Source organism: Pinus tabuliformis, chromosome J, assembly GCF_031772625.1.
Source record: "Pinus tabuliformis cultivar Carrire ecotype Pingquan chromosome J, CPIR1, whole genome shotgun sequence".
Classification (NCBI taxonomy): Eukaryota; Viridiplantae; Streptophyta; class Pinopsida; order Pinales; family Pinaceae; genus Pinus; species Pinus tabuliformis.
In genome coordinates this window covers 1,177,511,958-1,177,523,508 of record NC_142295.1, presented here as the reverse complement: position 1 = coordinate 1,177,523,508, position 11,551 = coordinate 1,177,511,958, and positions in this window count along the sequence as shown.

The following is an 11,551-nucleotide window of genomic DNA, read 5'->3' as shown; positions in this document are numbered from 1 at the left end:
AAAAGTGTTGTTCTAACCCCTAAAGGAACAAGGTCAACAGATTACAACTTCTCCCAGAATTTCTCCACCAGAAACTACTCAGAATAAGTCAAAATAGGATAATGAACATATAATAGCATTCACAATGATCACATTCACAATTGCACAATCATATGGAAGAAAACTTGAAGAAATTTATTAAATAGAAGGGAGAATTACAACCCTGTTGTCTGATCCAGCATCATCTTCCTAGCATCAAGCCCTCTTCACCTTATGAAATAGAAAGATCACACCAACAATACAATGCTCTTTCCTTAATTATAAACTATTGGCACTTCCTTGCAATTCACAACATTCCAGCCTCTGGATCTCTTAGATGAGGCATCCATTTATAGATGTGTGCAAGGGTGTGAGTCATCTGTGGGGTTTTGATTAGTGTCAGTCCACTTGTTACATTTGGTTCCACAATAGAAGATATGACTGAAGTTTAGATCTCTTACTCATCCTTGGGCGAATTCAGAGAAGCAAGTGGCAGAGGGAAAGTTTCTAGAAGATTCTATGAGCATCCACTTAGCAAATTGTCTCAGACATTTGTCCATCCTCTCCCATCAAACTCTATATAAGGCCTAATCAGTATGCATCGCACCTTAGCAGTGTATCACTCAGTATGCATCGCACCTGGCCAGTGTAGCAGTCAGTATGGTTCAGTTTAGGCCAATTTTGGATGCTTTCTCAGGTGGAACTTTTGGGGAATGATGTAATCAGATGACCATGTTATTTTAGAGTATGAAACAAATCTTTTATGGGTTGTTGAGCCCTAGTTTATCAACATATAAGTTTGGGGTTGAAGTGCCCAAATATGTCTATAACAGATACGCAATAGATCTTCTACACTTAGGTGCAATTTTTGATCTCTCTAGGTAGCAAAGTGTAAAATGTGGTGCGGGGTGCAGCTTTTATAACAATTTTGAATTCCCAAGCTCATGATTAGCTTAGATTTGGCTCATTTAATGCATGTATGGGATAGTTACAGCCAATTGTGCTTCATAAAATGTGATGCAGGCAAGTTCCTCTATGGACATAGGCAACCCCTCTAGAACTAGAGTGGTTCTAGTCACAACAAAGACAATACCAAAGAAAAATTCCTTAGATAGTTGATGTCATGAAGGCCTACCTTCAAATCTTTGTTTGATGAAGTTCTCATTGTGTTGTTCCAGCTCTCGTTCTTCTAATCATTCTGTACCTGAAAACAGCATACAGAGAACAACAATGAACATAATAGAATACAACAAAAATGATCTACTTAAAGGGTCAAGGAGCTTCAAGCTATCAGTATGCAATTTGACATAAGATATAGGAAATAAACCATTGATTTGTATTACAACCATGCCTTGATGTCGTAAGTCTCCTTGAAGGGTCCTATCAGGATGTCACCACAAGCATTCACTCATGAACTGTCTCCCAAGAGGACGAATAACTCTCTCTCCTACCCAAAAGGAAAAATTATGATGCTAGAACACTCTTATAACCAAGCCAAATCCACTCAAAACTATCCCAGGCTAAGTTACATAAGAGGCTACCTCCAAATTCTAGCAAAACTCTCTACCTCCATTAACTGAACTCTTGAACTCTGAAGCTATTTTCCAACTATCTGAAGCTAGCTAATCTTAGCCATGGAGGAGGTATTTATAGGAGGAGGAGCTTCCATAAGAGATGGGAGAAAGATCTTATCCATTTGGGAAGTTGCATAAAAGGTGGAACAACCATCCCAAAGGAGAGAGGCGAGATCATCTGATCCAACAACTAACCCTAGGACCGCCCATGAAGCTGTTACACTCTGAAGCTTTAACAATTTGTTTAAAAAGCTCACTAAAAGTAGCTCGTCGCGAGTGCAACATAAGGAAAGAGTGATGACATCGCTAGGCTTAGTTCAATATTGGCCATCTTCACGGGTGGTATAACTGATGACCCGCGACAACCCAAAAACATAGGTAAAAACGTGTTATAGACATTTTTGTGCCTTACAACTCCAAGCATGAAATGTCCATAAACCAAGGGCTCCTAAGTCCCTAAAAGTGTTGTTCTAACCCCTAAAGGAACAAGGTCAATAGATTACAGCTTCTCCCAGAAGTTATCCACCAGAAACTACTCAGAATAAGTCAAAACAGGATCATTTCAGCTGCTCCACTGGCTAGGTGCGTTGCATTGCACCTAAATACACTGTGAGGGTGCATTGCATTTCAAAAGTCCCTTCTGTGGGGTGCGATGGGCGAGAAATGACAAATGGCAGTGTCATTCCGTGAGGTGGAGAGACAATGGAAGCTTCCAGAATCTTCTCCTGTGACACTTGCCTCACTGAATTCGACCAAGGATGAGTAAGAGGCCTTCAGTCTCCAAGTGGAAGCAAGAACTGACAGAGAGAAGACACTAATCAAATCACAAGCTGACTCATCCTCCTTACACATATCTATATATGGATCCCTCATCTCAGAGATCCAGAGGCTGGAATTTTGCATATTGTAAGGAATTGCTGTTGGTTTTTGAGACAAACATTAGAGTATTGGGTGATCTATGCTTTGTTGGAGGTGAAGAGGGGCTTCTTTACTTGGAGGTTGATGCTGGGTCAGGAACCACTGGTTGTAACTCCTCCTGGATCTTTTCTTGTTTATCAATAAAAACTATTTGAGTTTTTCCTCCATGCTTTTGTATCATTGATGTTTGTTACATTTGTATGGTTAACTTAAATCTGATCCTAAATTGTTTATGCATATAGATCCATGTCTTTGTATAATGTTCTTCTTCTGTGATCTTACAGGTATTTTGTGAAGATGGGCAAGTAAGGGAGCAGGTAGCTGGAGACTGACAAAGAAGAGAGGGATTGGATCAAAGGATTAGTGCAAGACACAGGTTGGTTCTTTCTAGTCCTCTCTATCTATAGTTCATAAAGGAAATACAAAAGTAGTTTTTCTCTGTTTGTTTCTAAGGCAGCTGTCACACCTTAGTGGGATAGAGCAGTTCTAAATAGACACTTTTCCCTGTAACAAAAAGGGTCTTCTCTAGGAGTAATGAACTGAGGTATTCTTCATGAGATGACAAGGAAGACATTGACACATAATTTGCAACATGACGCAAGGCAGATGTTAATAACACGGACTGACAATGTCTAGGATCAAGGAATGTGAGGTCGGTGAAAAATTATTGTGTAACATATGCCCCCTAAAGCATGAAGGCCGAGAGAGTGGGAGGGGTGAAATGCTTTACGAATCCATAACTGAAGCAAAACACCATCACAGAGAACCTGTAAACGCAAGTACAATTGATATCTCTGATACATGTGTACATAGTGAAAGGAAATACATGTGCATAAGGCATGGGTTCAACCATCCATAAATGATCTATGGTATGGACGCAAAAATCCAATCAAAAGGACCATATGAAAGACTTAGGTATGGTCGCAGCCATCCAATCAAAAGTGTCATGCATACAATCATGAACCAATCCGTGCAACCTGGACTTGTGTAATTTGAGCTCAGGGTCTTGAACCCCAACCTGATCAAGGTGAAAATTCTAATATGCGAATATACATGTTGAAGCTGAGCATACTAGAAAATCACTTGATTACTGATCAATGATGTAAACTGTTAACAAGCGCGAGAGATACCACCAGTAATGTCAATGGTTCTCAAGGTACTGCTAGTACAATCCACGAAGTGTGAAGAATGATCTGAATTCGAACACTCATGAAATCACCCGATCGAAGGCCAATAATGAAAGCCTATCATCGAATGTGAGGAACTTGCCATTAAGGCATGCAAGATCCAAGGTACCAGAAGGGAGTCTCTAGATCAACTTCCCGAATCATGAGCTGAAGTCGACAGGAAGTGATCGGTTGAAGGAGGGCCATAATGTTACCCACATCATGGATGCGAGATAAAGGAACAAGATGAATGTGGATGGGATAGAGAATATGAAGAAGGTGTGTAAGGATACAAAATACAGAGGGATTAAGCTCTTGAACATATCGGCGAAACAACTCTAGAGTTTGGTAGCATTTTGGTATCAAGTGATCATAGGTCATGATGATGCAACAAGGATCAGATGGAACGAGGAAGAATGGATAACCCAAAACTTGGAAGGCCAATGATAAAGTGAGGATATCCCAACCCGACAGGAAGAAAAAAGAGTGTCGATGTTCAAGAGTGACAAGTTGCTGTAGTAACTAATACAATTAACAGAATACTTCCAAATTTTCCTCCACCATGTCTGGCGAGTACCCCAATTATTTTTGAAACAAAAGCTTGAAGGGGATAAGATATGCTTGTAATGTAAGTTCATCCTTTGAACGAACCCAACCTAGAAAGTTTAACGAGCCCTAGTAATGAGAAACTCGTGCTTGTCATGGTGACGAATCCAATGTTGTTTAACAGTTTAACGAGTTCGACAAAGGCGTAACTCAGTATCTTTTTCATGTTTAGAGAGTTTGAAAAAGACTCGTAAAAGAAAACTCCACATGGTCCCTTTTCGTACGTTTGTGTCTCTCGAGCTTGAAAAGGTAGAAAACAATACTTGAGAGAATCGCTTGACCATTTCAGCCAAGGAGTACCTTTTTCGATAATGCCTCCCAGCATGAAAAAGGGGTAAACTTATATTGGGTGCATGATGTTTCGCATCCGTTAATGAGTTAGAAATGACAAGGGTGGTGGGCTCCAGTATTGCAGCAATCATGCTGCAACTCCTGGGACTCCCTTCTTTACTTTTATCAACCCAGTAGTTCGTAACAAACTTGGAAGCGATGGTGCTGTATGCACAAGTACTAGCTCTTGCCGCAGCTGTCACTTGGTCAGCTGGCATAAGTCCACTAGGAGCTTAAGCCAACTTCTATGAGCTCTGAGAAGAATCTTTCTAACTGATGGATGGGAGCTAACTCAAAGGAGGCTAATCTACTTGCAGAAAGAAACTGAAAAGCTGAAAGGAAATGCAAACCCTAGAAAACCCTAATTTTATTAGCTAATCCTACTGATGCAAGAAATAGGACGAAAGCTACTGAAAGAGATGCCATTGACTTCTAGGAAGGTAAAGTGCCTGTGTCTAAGCTACTGCTAATGTAACATCTGAAAAAAAAACATCTTTTTGTATTTTTGAATAAGTTGTCAGAATTATCATGCATGTGCTTTGACTGTTTTTGACTTTGCAGAGGTTGTTTGGCGAAAGGAAATACTTGCAGGAGGTTGGGAAGGTTATAAGGGGTCCCTAGCACCCTTCTAGAGAGTTTCATAGAGTTTTGCTATCAACAAACTTCTTTCGTGAGCTTCTACAGGAAGTCTACAGGGGTTCTACAAGATGTTCTGTATTTTCTACAGGATGTTCTGTAATTTCTACAGGATGTTCAAAAATGGGATTTTGGAGGGTGTATGGAGAGAGAAAGGTGGAGAAGTGAGTATGGGGGTGGGATAAGGGTGTGAGGAGGTCTAGGACTTGGTGGATGGAGCTGAGGAGTGATGAGGATGGTTGGATTTTTTCAAGGAGGAGTAGAGCAATGTTGCACAAAAATTAGGGCTACGCGAGCGAATGTGGAAAACCTGAGGCAAGAATCCAAGTTAGGGGATGGAGAAAATGGGATTGATGGAGTACGGGTAGATGGAGAGGTGTTATAGGTGATATGCAAGTTATTTCTCAAACTGAACAAACAATGACTTGGAAAACCAATGACCTAGCTACTTTACTCCAATCTGACCTAGGTAACAGGAAAGGAAATGAACAGAAGTTTATTTGCAATGAAATCACGTGAAATAGCTATGAAAACTAAGAAATCATGAACCTGAACATGTAACCAAAACTGGTATCAATATCTGCAAATGAGAATCTAACACTAATGATTGCATGGTGAGGCAAATATAGTGTTTTTGTTGGCAGCAAGGTCACATTTGTCCCAGCTCACGATCCCACTGAGGGGGAGGTGAGATCAGAGGTGCTTGATGGCATTTTTCTGAAGATATTCCATGTTATTAACCTATCAGATCAATCTAAACATAAAAATCCTTTCTAATCATCAACAATGACCTAGGTAACCAACAAGATTTTAATATACTTAACAGAAATTATTTTGCAAAGACATAAAAAAACAAATAACAACACACAAAGGAAGCCTTAGCACTTAGGTTGGGGCCAACCCCAAGAGCTATAGGCTCCTAAGAAAAACTTAGAACTGATGCCAAATAAAGCTGATTTTCATTACTAAAAAATAATCATGTCATAAGAAATTTATATAGCAGTAGCTACGAAAATGAGCTGAGAAACTGACAACACTATAGTGCAAAACACAACAGTTCAAAAAGTAACCTACGAAGGCTGAAAGCATTGCTATTTATGCACTATGAGGGTCTTCAACAGCCCTCCTTAACTCAAGGGCCTCGGCTGTTCAAACTGGTAGTAAACAATCACTTTTCACAATGCTGCTCAGCTGCCTTTAGGATTCGTTTTGGTGGCCTGCTGAGCTCTGAGTTGAGGGTGGAGATTTCGAGGAAGGGCCATTTAATGCAAGAGACACCCTTACTACGAATCCTCACCTTTGTTCCTTCATGCTTGGCTGTCATCTGGCTCATAATTTCTTGGCTTTGTTCCAAAATTTGTCCTAAAACCTGAAATAACCATGTATTAGCCTTCTTGGTAAAGTGACCATCCTCATTCGTTCAACTAACATAAATATACTCAAAAAACATGCATAAACTATGAAAAATGGTGGATTGATCAAGAACAGTAGGCAAAATGAGCCCAATAAGTTACCCATTTTTGGGGCTCATCATCACCCCCCTGCTAAATGGGTTGCTCATCCTCTGAGCAACTAATCTAGCTCATCATCCTTGATAGCTTTAACTGCCTCCCTCACGTCCCAGGCCTCCACGGTGATGTCTTCTTCCCGGTCGTGAAATCCTGCTTTTCTTTCCACTTCCTCCCACTGTCTATTTTCCTCCTCTTCCTTAACTCCTTCTAGCAATCCCAAAAGCAAGGGAGGACTGAATTTCAGACTGATCCAATTGGCCTGCAGATTTTGCATTGACTGTTTGTAGAGGGGTACCCTTGCCAAGGCCTCCCTCATCCTAGTGGGAGAATGGTATTCTCTTATCTTCAAGCTATGGGGTAGTGTGTTCCACCGCCTTGTGCAGGCATGAAGGCAGTTATCCCACAACAGTCTCTCCATGTCCTCAAAGTGGGCAATAACTTGAGCCTATTGCTCAATGTAATCTGGTAAATCCTGAGGGCAGTTGGCCAAGTGCTGGTGGGCGCTTATCAATGCTGAGGGATCCTCCGGTTCTGCTTTGATCATTACTGGCTCACTGAATTCCCTGCTCATAATATTTCGGACCTCTGCTGCTCTTTTTTCCTCATGATTCATCGAAGAGGCCATGGCCATAAGTTGGATGTCTCCTACCACAGTGTTGGGATCCCACGAATTCATATTTGGAAGGGCTAAGTTGTGCAAATAAAACTCTGATAATTTAGCCTTGTCCTTTGATGAGCCGCTGGCACATAAAGCCATAAATTGATGATAGTTTTGAAATGGAGTAGTGCTCCTTTGGGCCAAGGTGTTAATCTGGAAATGCAACCATTGGTCTTTAAGGTACCGAGCGTATGACTTGGAAGGATACCTACACTGTATGGCCTCTATTTCCCAATTGGCCATGCAGGCCAGTTGGGCCTCCTTTTCTTGCGCCTGCTGTTTTAGAGACTGTATCTCCTGTGCTGCTTGCAAGTCCTTCTCTTGTAGCTGTCTAGTTAGTGTCTCAATTTCAGCCTGCAACCCATCTCTTCTATATTGTTCGTCAGGGGTTTCTTTGTCTATTGTGGGCTCCTCCTGTTGCTATTGTTCTCCCAAGATGTGGGGCCTGTCTTCCTTATACTGTCCCTGTAGCTATAGCTGCTGTTTAAGCAGCTTGTTTTCTTCCTGTAGCTTGGCTCGCTGGTTGCTTTCCATGTGCTGTACCATAGCCAATTCCTTTCTCGCCTCTTTGAGTTTTTCCTCCAGGGGAACTGTATCTGCCACACCCTTGGACTTGGCGATCTTCATCCAAGTGTGGGTCCTCACTCTCTCTTCTTTTGGTGCAAGGAAAAGTGGCACTGCGAATTTTTTGGGAATGATCTTTCCGGCCTCTAACAAGTTATAGTAGGAGCCCAAGCTGGGATGGGGGCTTGGTTCCACAATGTTCTCAGCCTTTTCTTCCTCCTATGATGATTTAGCTGCCTTTCCTTCCAATTCTTCGATCTCCTTTAGCCTAGCCCGCATTTCCTGTAGAACAGTCTCAGCATCCTGTAGAGAGGTCTTTGTGTCCAACATTTTAATCCTTTCTCTCCAGGTGGAGGTTTTCGGGCTTCCCCGTTCATAGGTGATGGATGCCTTTGAAGGAGACCTTTCCTTTTGCTTAGCTGGGGTGTCCACAATCATAATTGGCTCCTTTGACTGTGGCTCGGGTCTACTAGTTTTTATCCGCATGCTCCTTGCCTTAAAATACATGGAAGGGTCCCTTTTTCGCTTCCATTTTTGCTTTGGAGATGTGCTTAAGGCAGCCAACATAGCTGCTGCCTCCCTGGCCAAAATCTCAAGTGATTTCTCCTTTTGCTACTCTGTTTCCATGCTTCTTGTAGAAAGTCCTGTGTCGAATGTTTTCATTCTTCCTGTACAAACTGTTCCAACTGTTTTGGTCGATTTGGCTGGATGCATCTTTCCTTTTAATTTCTGTGTGGTTGCCTTGGTTATGCCCTCCTTTGTTTTGACTTTTTCAGTCCTCTCTTCTCTACTCTGCAATCGTTTCTCCCTGGGTGTTTGTGCCATTGTTCCTCCCATAGTTTTAGGCTTAGCAACTTGGCCTTTCCCTCGTTTCTCTTCTTGTTCTTTCTATGGTGGTCTATCCTGTGTTTCTTTACCACTGGCTTTCTCTACTACCTCGGTGTGTTTCCTTTCTTCACTACTGGATGAGGTGAGTTCCTTGGCCAGAATTCAAATATCGTCATCTCTGAACATGTTGCGGAAAATATCCCAGGAGAGGGGCACAGTGTAGGTATGAAGGCCACCTTCCACTAAAAGCTTGATGAGCCCATGATGGGCTAGCTGACCCGGTGTCCCTTCCTTCAATTTTGTGCCACACTCAATTAATGATTGCAGGAGAAAATAGGGTATGCTTAACTTCTGTTTTGGAGGTAAATCCATTCCATGTCTAAGTTCACTCAGCAAACAGAAATGATAGCCGTAGACAATATTGAACCTCCCCTCACAGGTAATGTATTTCATGATTTGGAAACTGAGTTCACTCCAAAAAGGATGTAACCTAGCTCTCAGGACCCCATTCTTATCTTCTGCAAATTGCTCCGCGGGTAGGAAGAATTCCTTCTTGGCTTTTTGGCCCAATGCCCTCTCCTCTTTACTCCAGGGTATTCCCAATGGCAAATCAGTGACTCGACTAATGAGTTCAGGGGTAAGCTTTAGGGTCAACCCTCTGAAATTCACAGTGGCTAGTGTCTTTGATTTTGGTTGCAGGGACATTAAGAATTCCTCCGTTATCTCATCATCATGACCCTGAATTTTGTCACAAAAGGTCATCCAATTAGCACGGGTGAAGAGGTTCACCACCTCAGGATGTTCAAACAATTTTCTGGAATCCGGGGGTTCCTTCCTGATAAACCCCCCCGACATAGTGAGAGTGCTCCGTTTTATGCTATGAGCAGAAAGGGACTGCTATTTTATGGTTTCCTCCTTTGAACCTCATGACACGATCTCTCAGGTGTTTATTTTTTAACTTGGACCAATTCCCTGGTTCTATGATTTTTCTGCCCAAAACTTAGATGTCCGTGTATAAAAGGAAGAATTAGGTTCCCACAGACAGAGTGCAAAGCTCAATTTTCATCCCCAGCATACATACAACCATGTAAAATTCACATTCTTCATACATAGGTTATCCCTCAAAATGATTTATCCTTTCTACAAGAGGAATTTTCTTAACAGGAACGGTGGAGGAGAATTTTGACGCAGAACCAACTGAGAAATTCTATGCAACACACAAGTAAACTACTATTTTTGACTCATAGGCAGACTTTTCTCTAACCCTCCAATTCAAGACAGCTCAATTCACCAGTTTTTCGAAATATACCATGCATGGAAGAGTGCTTTTGAGCCTACCTCTCTCAAAACTCTAAATTTGACGAAGAAAAGTCAAGGCTTCTCTGCTCCGGAAGGCTATACCGTACTTCTTGTAGAGCTTCTTCCTGTAGAACTCTTGCTGACTTCTGTAGGATGTCACTACGCTTCTAAACGAGCCTGGTACGCGGGAGAATTTTGAAACACGCCGAAAAGCTTAGTGGAGGATGATGGGTTAACAAATTGTGGAAGTAGAGGACACGTACTTCGGCTGAGGACGTTCGCAAGTGCAAATGAACAGTGGGTAAGGCGAGTCTTCAACTGAGCATTTTTGAATTACGGCACAATTTGTGGCAAGTGAGTGACGTGGCCGGCCCGAACCGTTAGCCAACGTCACTACCATCATTTATCTGCGTGTCCCTGACCGCCATTACCTCTCCTCTGCCATTAACCGTCGCCACCACTGCCAGTCCCACTGATTTTCTCCTACTGGACACTCCACACCTGTTGGCTGCACGTCTCATTGGAAAATTTGAACACAACTGAGCTTGTTCGGATCCCACGAATCTATGTGACTAGCTGTGGGTGGCCAGTTGACTGGCCACCAAATTCGTTCAATCCGAGCCATTTTCATAGACATGCAGTTCTTGAAATATAGTTTATGCAATTGACGAATGAGGTTAGACACTTACCTGCATGGCTGTGGATGCGTTATGCAAACTTCGGGACTTGGAACCACTGCTTCGCTTGTTGCTGCCTCGTGCATAGGTGCTAGAACCCATTCTTTCATTTGTTGATGCTGTATGCATGGCTTTGGAACCCGATCCTTTGGTTGGAAACACCGCATGCACAAGTTTTGTTTGGTTTTAGCTATTGAGGATGTTTTCACGTCTAGGAGGAGCCTTTTTACATGTTCCCTTTGTTGGTTTCGGCTGCCCCTGCCTCTAGATTATGTCTTCCAGAGGGATCAGCCACACAGGATTCCTGTAGGATGTCCTGTAGCTACTTCTGCTCTTGGGATGTAGGCTAAACGAGCAATGCTATATTCGCAGATGAAGAGTCTAGATGGAGCTTGAACAGGTAGAGTGTGCGATCCTTTGCTGCTTGACTTGTCACTTGAAATGTTTTTTTCTGTCCATCTGAAGAAAGCAGGGTTTCTTGTATGACTGTGCAGGAACACATAACTAGGTGGGTGCAATGGAGGTGGAAAGAGATGAAAGAGGGGTGACATACGGCGATGGATGGAATAGAGGGGTGGCTGAAGGCCTAACCAATAGATTCCAAGCTTCAGATCCCCTTCCAAAATCGAATTTTGCCCGCCCGAAGGTTCTACAAGATGTTACCTATAGAAATACAAAACTTCCTATAGAAAGCCTAGAACTTCCTGTAGAAAGCCCAGAACTTCCTGTAGGAGGTGGAATCTCGACCCGAATGTGATCAAATCCT